Here is an 11,452-nt window from a genome sequence, read left to right as displayed (position 1 = left end):
TGAGTGGGGAACTAAGGTCCCAGATGCCATGTAATGTAGCCAGGAAACTGAGAAATTCTTTAAAAAACCTGGGAAATACCATCTACTCTCATTGCTTTAATTACTATCTTTTTTTTTTTCAGTTCCTTATCTCTACCCAAGATCTCTTCTGAGCTTGTGATCTCCAATCACGTACAGCCAGACATCCTGGAATGTGAAGTCAAGTGGGCCTTAGGAAGCAACACTATGAACAAAGCTATTGGAGGTGATGGGATTCCAGTTGAGCTATTTCAAAACCTAAAAATGATGCTGTGAAAGTGCTGCACTCAATATGCCAGCAAATCTGGAAGACTCAGCAGTGGCCACAGGACTGGAAAAGGTCAGTTTTCATTCTAATCCCAAAGAAAGGCAATGCCAAAGAATGCTCAAACTACCACACAGTTGCACTCATCTCACACGCTAGTAAAGTAATGCTCAAAATTCTCCAAGCCACGCTTCAACATGAACCGTGAACTTCCAGATGTTCAAGTTGGTTTTAGAAAAGGCAGAGGAACCAGAGATCAAATTGCCAACATCCGCTGGATCATGGAAAAAGCAAGAGAGTTCCAGAAAAACATCTATTTCTGCTTTATTAACTATGCCAAAGCCTTTGACTGTGTGGATCACAAGAAACTGTGGAAAATTCTGAAAGAGATGAGAATATCAGACCACCTGACCTGCCTCTTGAGAAACCTATATGCAGGTCAGGAAGCAACAGTTAGAACTGGACATGGAACAACAGACTGGTTCCAAATAGGAAAAGGAGTATGTCAAGGCTGTATATTGTCACCCTGCTTATTTAACTTCTATGCAGAGTACATCATGAGAAACGCTGGACTGGAAGAAACACAAGCTGGAATCAAGATTGCCAGGAGAAATATCAATAACCTCAGATATGCAGATGATACCACCCTTATGGCAGAAAGTGAAGAGAAACTAAAAGCCTGTTGATGAAAGTGAAAGAGGAGAGTGAAAAAGTTGGCTGAAAGCTCAATATTCAGAAAACTAAGATCATGGCATCCGATCCCATCACTTCATGGGAAATAGATGGGGAAACAGTGGGAAAAGTGTCAGACTTTATTTTGGGGGGCTCCAGAATCACTGCAGATAGTGACTGCAGCCATGAAATTAAAAGATGCTTACTCCTTGGAAGGAAAGTTATGACCAACCTACATAGCATATTAAAAAGCAGAAACATTATTTTGCCAACAAATGTCCATCTAGTCAAGTCTATAGTTTTTCCAGTAGTCATGTATGGATGTGAGAGTTGGACTATAAAGAAGGCAGAGCACTGAAGAATTGATGCTTTTGAACTGTGGTGTTGGAGAAGACTCTTCAGAGTCCCTTGGGCTGCAAGGAGATCCAACAAGTCCATCCTCAAGGAAATCAGTCCTGAATATTCATTGGAAAGACTGATGTTGAAGCTGAAGCTCCAATACTTTGTCCAGCTGATGCGAAAAGCCAACACATTTGAAAAGACCCTGATATTGGGAAAGATTGAAGGTAGGGATGACAGAGGATGAGATGGTTGGATGGCATCACCGACTCAATGGATGTGAGGTTGGGTAACCAGGGAGTTGGCATGCTGCAGTCCATGAGGTCACAAAGAGTTGGACATGACTGAGTGACTGAACTGAACTGATCTCCAGTTTGAAATAAATTTGATTAAGGGCTCAAAAACTTAAACATAGAATTACCATATGATCCAGCAGTTTAGGTATATTTCCCAAAGAATTGAAAACAGGATCTCAAACAGGTGCTTGTATACCAATGTTCTAATGAACATTCCAGAAGCTGGAACCTACCCAAATGTACATCTACAAATGAATGAAAAGATGTGGTCAATACAAACAATGGAATGGTATGATTCCACTTAATTGAAGTATCCAAAGTAGGCAAATTCATGGACACAGAAAGTAGAGCAGAGATTGAGCAGAGACTGACAGAAGAGGGGAATTATTGCTTAATGGGTATGGAGTTACTATTTGGTATAATGAAAAAGTTCTAAATGTGGATGATCCTGAATGTACTTAATGCCACTGAATTATACACTTAACAATAATTAACATAGTAAATCTTTTGCTATGTAAATTTTAGCACAACAATAAAAATCTTTTAAATATGTACCCAGACCAACAGCATTTTTATCTGTTGTTAGACCTGCAAATTCCTGAGCTCCATCCCAGACTTACAGAATCTGAAACTTTGGGGATGGGGCTCAGTGGTTCTGATCACTAATGCTTCAGAACGTCTGCTCTGTGATGTGAGAGAACGGGGAGGGGAGGCCAGAGAGCAACATGATTGGGCCTTGGAGGGGCTCTTCTGCCATGAAAGAAGTGCTTTTACCTCATTTTTCTGGGTTTCCCTGGTGGCTCAGCAGTGAAGGATCTGCCTGCAATGCAGGAGGCCTCTCAGGAGATGGAGGTTCAGTCCCTGGAAAGGAAGATTCCCTGGAGAAGGAAATGGCAACTCATTCCAGTATTCTTGCCTGGACAATTCCATGGACAGAGGAGCCTCGTGGGCTACATTCTATGGGATCGCAAAGAATCGGATATGGCTGAGCACTCACTCATACCTCTTTATTCCAGCACCAGCAGAGAGTTAATTCAGAATTTTAAGGAAGAAATCAACATCATTGGATTTGTGAGATTTATCTAATTCTTAATTTCAAACTAATATGTACTCATTGCAGAACACTTGGAAAACTAAATCAATAAAAAACGCAAACCACTCAAGGTCTACCACTGGACAAAGACTGGCTAATATTCAGATGTATGTTCTCCATTTCATTTCTTGGAACGTATATACACATTTTAGAAGACCAAAATGGGATCAGAATGAACCAACTGTTTGGGAGCCTGCTTTTTTTTTTTCATTAAGCAATGTATCATGAACATTTTTACATATTATGAAATCTTTTGCCATTTTTATTGACTGCAAAATTACTTTTTTGATAGCTGATTCTGGCAACAGGATGAAAGATGAATTTAAAGGAAAGCAAGATTGAGCTCCTGCAGGGATCCAAGTTATGAAGCCGTGGCAGTAAATCAGGCCGGTGATGATAAGGCCTGAAGCACCGCACCCCAAACACGTTACATCAGTGACAGCAGTGAGAACTCTTTAGATTAAAAAACTCATTGATTGATTATACGTGGGAGGTGCACTTTCTTGGGTGGTATTTTAAGGTTTTGAATGTTGAATTGGAAAGAGTGGAGAATGATAAATTCTATTTCGCAGATGGTAAGCTTTAGGGAACCAACGGTGACTCAGAGGTAAAGAATCCCCCTGCAATGGAGACGAAAGAGACATGGCTTTGATTCCTGGGTGGGGTAGATCCCCTGGAGGAGGAAATGGCTACCTACACTAGTATTTTTGACTGAAGAATCTCATGGACAGAGGAGCCTGTCAGTCCATGGGGTTGCCAGAGAGTCGGACATGACTGAGCACATGCGCATGAGTTTTAGGGAAATGTGGGATATCCAAGGACATGGACTCCAGCCCTCCAGGCTCCTCTGTCCATGGAATTCTCCAGGCAAGAATGCAGGAGTGGGTAGCCATTCCCTTCTCCAGGGGATCTTCTCCACCCAGGGATCAAACCCAGGTCTCCTGCCTGGCAGGCAGATTCTTTATGGCCTGAGCCACCCTGAGTTGGGGATATCTAGCAAACAGTCAAACATGAACCTGATGTTTGAACTGGTGGGTAGGGTTTGAGATCTACAGAAACATATTTAGGAGTTAAGCGGTAAATCTCCACAAGGAGAATATACAAAATAACAAAGTTGATAGCTGATTCACAGACAAGCTATGAAAAATACCAAGATTTTAACTGCAGGCAGGAAAGCCAGGGAGATTAAGAAGGCGTGGTTAAAAAAATAAATACAAATGAAAGAGTGGAAGAGAACAAGAGGAAATTATACCACAGACACCAAGGGGACAGATATATAATAACAAGCAGGTGGTGAGTTGAAGTTCAGTAAGGAAAAGACAAAAAGGGCCCAATGGTTTCAGCCATGTACAGCAAATTTCCTAGTCATTTTAGTGGATGCACTAAGCGCAGGCAGCTGCGACCGGCACACTAAGCGCGGCCGAGAGGAGCTACCCCACATCTGAGGTCAGGGGCAGAAGCCAGGAGAACCCCATGACTGAAGAGCGGCGGCCAAGAAGAGTTACCCCACTTCCGAGGTCAGGCGCAGAAGTCGGGAGTGCCAGGCTGTGATGGCGCAGGAACAGCCGAGAGGAGCTACCCTGCGTCCGAAGCCAGGGAGGGCGGCAGGGAGGAGCCACCCCGTGCGCGAGGCTAGGGGCGACGGCCGGGAGGAGCCAGCTCACATCCAAGGAGCGGTGGCTGCGTGGGGCGGCAGGAGGGCCTAGAGGAACTATCCCACGTTGAAGGTCAGGAGGGGCGGCTGTGAGGAGATACCCCTCATCCAAGGTAAAGAGCAGCGGCTGCACTTTCCTGAAGCAGCCGTGAAGGGATACCCCACGCCCAAGGTAAGAGAAACCCAAGTAAGATGGTAGGTGTTGCAAGAGGGCATCAGAGGGCAGACACACTGAAACCATACTCACAGAAAACTAGTCAATCTAATCACACTAGGACCACAGCCTTGTCTAACTCAATGAAACTAAACCATGCCCACAGGGCAACTCAAGACTGGCAGGTCAAGAGGTCTGACAGAATGTGGTCCACAGGAGAAGGGAATGGCAAACCATTCAGTATTCTTGCCTTGAGAACCCCATGAACAGTAGGAAAAGGCAAAATGATAGGATACTGAAAGAGGAACTCTCCAGGTCAGTAGGTGCCCAATATGCTACTAGAGATCAGCGGAGAAATAACTCCAGAAAGAATGAAGGGATAGAGCCAAAGCAAAAACAATATCCAGCTGTGGATGTGACTGGTGATAGAAGCAACGTCCGATGCTGTAAAGAGCAGTATTGCATAGGAACCTGGAATGTCAGGTCCATGAATCAAGGCAAATTGGAAGTGGTCAAACAAGAGATGGCAAGAGTGAACGTCGACATTCTAGGAATCAGGGAACTAAAATGGACTGGAATGGAATCTCAAAAACGACAGAATGATCTCTGTTCATTTCCAAAGCAAACCATTCAATATCACGGTAATCCAAGTCTATGCCCCAACCAGTAACACTGAAGAAGCTGAAGTTGAACGGTTTTATGAAGACCTACAAGACCTTTTAGAACTAACACCTAAAAAAACTGTCCTTTTCATTATAGGGGACTGGAATGCAAGAGTAGGGAGTCAAGAAACACCTAGAGTAACAGGTAAATTTGGCCTTGGAATGTGGAATGAAGCAGGGCAAAGACTAATAGAGTTTTGCCAAGAAAATGCACTGGTCATAGCAAACACCCTCTTTCAACAACACAAGACAAGACTCTACACATGGACATCACCAGATGGTCAACACCGAAATCAGATTGATTATATTCTTTGCAGCCAAAGATGGAGAAGCTCTATACAGTCAACAAAGAGAAGACCAGGAGCTGACTGTGGCTCAGATCATGAACTCCTTATTACCAAATTCAGACTCAAATTTAAGAAAGTAGGGAAAACCACTAGACCATGCAGGTATGAGCTAAATCAAATCCCTTATGATTATACAGTGGAAGTGAGAAATAGATTTAAGGGCCTAGATCTGATAGATAGAGGGCCTGATGAACTATAGACTGAGGTTTATGACATTGTACAGGAGACAGGGATCAAGACCATCCCCATGGAAAACAAATGCAAAAAAGCAAAATGGCTGTCTGGGGAGGCCTTACAAATAGCTGTGAAAAGAAGAGAAGCAAAAAGCCAAGGAGGAAAGGAAAGATATAAGCATCTGAATGCAGAGTTCCAAAGAATAGCAAGAAGAGATAAGAAAGCCTTCTTCAGCGATCAATGCAAAGAAATAGAGGAAAACAACAGAATAGGAAAGACTAGAGATCTCTTCAAGAAAATTAGAGATACCAAGGGAACATTTCATGCAAAGATGAGCTTTATAAAGGACAGAAATGGTATGGACCTAACAGAAGCAGAATACATTAAGAAGAGGTGGCAAGAATACACAGGAGAACTGTACAAAAAAGATCTTCATGACCCAGATAATCACGATGGTGTGATCACTCATCTAGAGCCAGACATCCTGGAATGTGAAGTCAAGTGGGCCTTAGAAAGCATCACTATGAACAAAGCTAGTGGAGGTGACGGAATTCCAGTTGAACTGTTTCAAATCCTGAAAGATGATGCTGTGAAAGTGCTGCACTCAATATGCCAGCACATTTGGAAAACTCAGCAGTGGCCACAGGACTGGAAAAGGTCAGTTTTCATTCCAATCCCAAAGAAAGGCAATGCCAAAGAATGCTCAAACTACCACACAATTGCACTCATCTCACATGCTAGTAAAGTAATGCTCAAAATTCTCCAAGCCAGGCTTCAGCAATACGTGAACCATGAACTCCCTGAGGTTCAAGCTGGTTTTAGAAAAGGCAGAGGAACCAGAGATCAAATTGCCAACATCTGCTGGATCATGGAAAAAGCAAGAGAGCTCCAGAAAAACATCTATTTCTTCTTTCTTGACTATGCCAAAGCCTTTGACTGTGTGGATCACAAGAAACTGTGGAAAATTCTGAAAGAGATGAGAATATCAGACCACCTGACCTGCCTCTTGAGAAACCTATATGCAGGTCAGGAAGCAACAGTTAGAACTGGACATGGAACAACAGACTGGTTCCAAATAGGAAAAGGAGTATGTCAAGGCTGTATATTGTCACCCTGCTTATTTAACTTCTATGCAGAGTACATCATGAGAAATGCTGGACTGGAAGAAACACAAGCTGGAATCAAGATTGCCAGGAGAAATATCAATAACCTCAGATATGCAGACGACACCACCCTTATGGCAGAAAGTGAAGAGGAACTCAAAAGCCTCTTGATGAAAGTGAAAGAGGAGAGTGAAAAAGTTGGCTTAAAGGTCAACATTCAGAAAACAAAGATCATGGCATCCGGTCCCATCACTTCATGGGAAATAGATGGGGAAACAGTGGAAACAGTGTCAGACTTTATTTTTTGGGGCTCCAAAATCACTGCAAATGGTGACTGCAGCCATCAAATTAAAAGACACTTACTCCTTGGAAGAAAAGTTATGACCAAACTAGATGGCATATTCAAAAGCAGAGACATTACTTTGCCAACAAACATCCGTCTAGTCAAGGCTATGTTTTTTTCCAGTGGTCATGTATGGATGTGGGAGTTGGACTGTGAAGAAAGCTGAGACCCAAAGAATTGATGCTTTTGAACTGTGGTGCTGGAGAAGACTCTTAGCATCCCTTGGACTGCAAGGAGATCCAACCAGTCCATTCTGAAGGAGATCAACCCTGGGATTTCTTTGGGAGGAATGATGCTAAAGCTGATCTCCAGTACTTTGGCCACCTCATGAGAAATGTTGAGTCATTGGAAAAGACTCTGATGCCGGGAGGGATTCGGGGCAGGAGGAGAAGGGGACGACAGAAGATGAGATGGCTGGATAGCATCACCGATTCGATGGACATGAGTCTGAGTGAACTCTGGGAATTGGTGATGGACAGGGAGGCCTGGTGTGCTGTGATTCATGGGGTCGCAAAGAGTCAGACACGACTGAGTGACTGAACTGAACTGACTGAACTGGGGTTTAGGGAGAATGAGAGCATGAAGTTAATAAAGAATTGAGTAGTTAGGCTTCGAGAAATGGAGAAATGGAATTCCAGACCAGTTTTCCAAGGAGCTGAGTAAAGCCAGGTTAGGGCCAACCTCAAGGACGATCTGGGCCCCTGGTGTCTCAGATAATAAAGGGTCTGCCTGCAATGCAGGAGACCTGGATTCGATCTCTGGGTCAGGAAGACTCCCCTGGAGAAGGAAATGACTACCCACTCCAGTGTTCTTGCCTAGAAAAATCCAATGGACGGAGGACCCTGGCAGGCTACAGTCCATGGGGTCCCAAAGAGTTGGATATGACTGAGTGACTTTCACATACTTGTGTAAGGATGACTCAGGTCCAGGAAGCCTTAAGTGGTAAAATAAGGAGTATATTTGAAAAAAAAAAAAAAAGAAGAAAGAAAGAAATATATCTGCTCTTTGTCCCAGGCTCCTGGCACTGGCTCCAAAAACCCTTGGTATTTCTTAAATGACAGGAGTGTCTTTGTTTCTCTTAAGGAGCTTTTGATTAACTTTTGATTATAGTTGTTTATGTTACTTAAGTGACAGGGTGGTCCTTTTCCGGGGTGGGGTGGGTCCCTAGAAAGGCCGCATGATTAGAGACTGGGATCTTTCAGCCCTGCCCACTGACCTACTGGAAAAGAGGATAGAGGGAGCCTGGAGATTGCTCTTGCTCAGTCTTGCAGTCGTGTCTGACTCTTTTGTGACCCCATGGACTGTAGCATGCCAGGCTTCCCTGTCCTTCATCATCTCCCAGGGTATGCTCAAACTCATGTCCATTGAATCAGTGATATCATCCAATCATCTCATCCTCTGTCGTCCCCTTCTCTATAAAAACTCTTCAACGGCAAGGCTTGCTGAGCTTCCAGGTGGGTGAACAAGCGGAGGTGTTGGGAGGAAGATACACCTGCCAAAGGCAGGCCCTTCCCCCATACCTTGCTCTAGGCTTCTCTTCCTTCTGGTGGTTCCTGAGTAATATCGTTTATACTAAACTGGTAAACATAGGTAAAGAGTTTCCCTGAGTGTTGTGAGCCATTCTAGCAAATTCTTGAACACAAGAAGGTGGGTCACAGGAACCTCAGATTTTTATAGCCAATTGGTCAGAGGAACAGGTGGTTCCTGGACTTGCAATTAATGTCTGAATAGGGGGTGGTCTTGTGAGACTGAGCCTTTCACCAACGGAACTGCTGAGTGGCAGTTCTGTTTTTAATTTTTGGGGGGATCCTTCATACTGTTTCCTGTAGAGGCTGTGCAGCAAACCAACAAACTCTGGAGAGGGAGTCATCACTGGGTGTTTCATGTTCCCACCTCCTGATCACCTCTGCCCCTCGTTATAATCTGATTTTTGCTCCTATTACCTTACCAAGTCTGTTTGCACTTGACTATCATCACTCATAACCTTTTAACTTAGAATGACCAATGTCTTCCTCGTTCTCGGCAGCACGTGGCCCTATTCATACCCTGATTGTTCAAAACCTTTTTTTCCTTTGCCTCCAGCAGCATCCCTCAAACCCATCCCACTCACTGTTTAGATTCTGCTCTTTTTCTTGCTGTGCTCTTATTCTGCTGCCTATTCCCTTGATCGTGCAGCTGCCCTGTGGACTGAAGGAGAAATTAACAACATCCTGGCTTCTACTCACTGCCCCCAGCTGTGACAACCAAAGAGCCTCCAAACTGCCAAATATCCCCTAGGGACTAAAAACACCCCGAATTGAGAAGCACTGCGCCAGGGATGGTGTTTCCCCCTCCTTATGTCCTCTTAGTCACTGCTGTTTCCTTGTCCTCATGATGACAATGATTCCCACATTTCCTTTCCCAGCACCTCTTTGTTTTCATCTGGGTTTTCCAGGCTCAGAGCGCCTCTTGCATCCTGGACCTACCCGAATGGAGTTCAGAAGATGCCTCAGCTTTTATAGCTACATTATAGAACATCTCCACAGCCCCACATTGCACTTCCTGCATTCTCAGTCTTGAAAGAAGGTGTCATCAATGACCTTTTCCAAATCTGACAAATTTGATGCCATTGTTGGCTCTCACCACCCATGTCTAGTCACTAAATCCTATAGATTCCTCCTTAACCAGCTCTGAGATCTGCTATCTCCTTTTCAGCTCTTACTCATCACCACTGCCTTGGTATTTAGGTGACACCCTCCTCGCTGGTTTCCCAGCTTCCAGATCCTGTCCACTCAGATCTTTCCTTCATACTTCCCCAGACTTGTATTTTTATCAATCAAGCCAGTCCCTGATGCAGAAAATATGTTTGGGTTCCCGTTGCCCAATGCACGAATCTCCAAAGAGTGGTCCATCCCCAGGCTGCCTCCTGCCTTTCAGCTCCATCCACAGCTGCCCTCACACTTGGCCATGCTGGTCTTCTTTGGATGCAAGGCCCTTTCAGGCCCTGGGCCTTAGCACAGTTGTCCATGCTGCCAGAATGCAACTTCCTCTCCATCTGAAGCACTTCTGGTCAACCCTGAAAACCTCATTTAGATGTCAGCCACTCACCAAGGTTGGCCTCACCTGCAGATGGTGAGGTTCTGTCCTCTCTATTACCATCACACATTACTTGGTTGATTCATCTGTTTATAGGTTTGTGTTCGTGTGCCCTGCTAGATCTGTGGTTCCTGGTGGTGCAATTGTTTCTGCATTCCACGACCTGGACATGCAGCATCTCTATTCAATTGTGGGTATTTTAAAAGAGCAGGCTCTTCATCGCTGTCTCTGTCTTTCTTGGATTCTCTCTGCCTCTCTCTCCACACACATCCCTACTCCACTCAGAACCCCTTGCTTTTTCACATGCCCCTTACCACCTAAAGCTCACATTTTCCTTGAAGCTCACACTTTAAGAAAGTGGTAAGCCGGTTTTGCATCTTGTGGCTGCTACAGATTTCACTTATACTCTGTTGTTGTCTAAAAGGACTGCTCTTTAATCCTCACTTTGGTCCTTCACTGTAGAAGCTTATATCTTTGACTAATTCTTCTTTGATCTCTTCTTAGCTTTACTAGCCAGTTTTGTTAATATTGTTGTGTTTATAGCCAAACTCATTATGTTCAAATCAACACACTCCTAGAAAGACGAGTTTTACCCAAGGGCAGAAAATATTCTACTTTACCAATGGAATCGTTCTATCCCACATGCAGAAAGTAGGAAAGTTCTTTTTCATCATCCTGACTTAATTAGGTCAATTTTGAGGTGCAAAGGAAGCAATTCTAATTCATGGTCTCTTTGTTGACTCCAAACTGATGGAAAACCCTCCAATCAAAAGTCTGATAACAACAGTTCTGGGACTGTGCTTCCTTTGCAGGGGTCATGGGTTCCATCCCTGGTCAGGGAGATAAGATACCATATGCCAAGCGGCAGCCAAAAAAAAAAGTCTAATAACAGTTCTATATTTTGCTTGGCCCCTCATCTATTTGCTTGGAATGAAAACACTACTCCCTTTCTAGCAACAGTTGTGAGAATTAGCTGCTATAGGGGTAGAACAGAAGAGAAAGCACACTTTCAGGGTAAAATGCTGACTAAAATGTACAGATAAAAGAAATTTTTTAAAATAAGAGAGGCCAAGTAAGCCTCTTGAGAAGCATCTTCCTATTTCTAGCAGATTTTTAAACTTTGATTAATGGCTCTGGAGCTCAGCCCTTCACATATTTTTCAACAGAACAAACCTAAATGAAACAATTTTTCTTTGTCCAGAAAAAAGCTTTCAAAGTAAAATTATGTTAGCTATTTGAGTGTTACGTATCAAACGA

Source organism: Ovis aries, chromosome 10 (assembly GCF_016772045.2).
Source record: "Ovis aries strain OAR_USU_Benz2616 breed Rambouillet chromosome 10, ARS-UI_Ramb_v3.0, whole genome shotgun sequence".
Lineage (NCBI taxonomy): Eukaryota > Metazoa > Chordata > Mammalia > Artiodactyla > Bovidae > Ovis > Ovis aries.
This window is presented reverse-complemented; position numbering follows the sequence as displayed.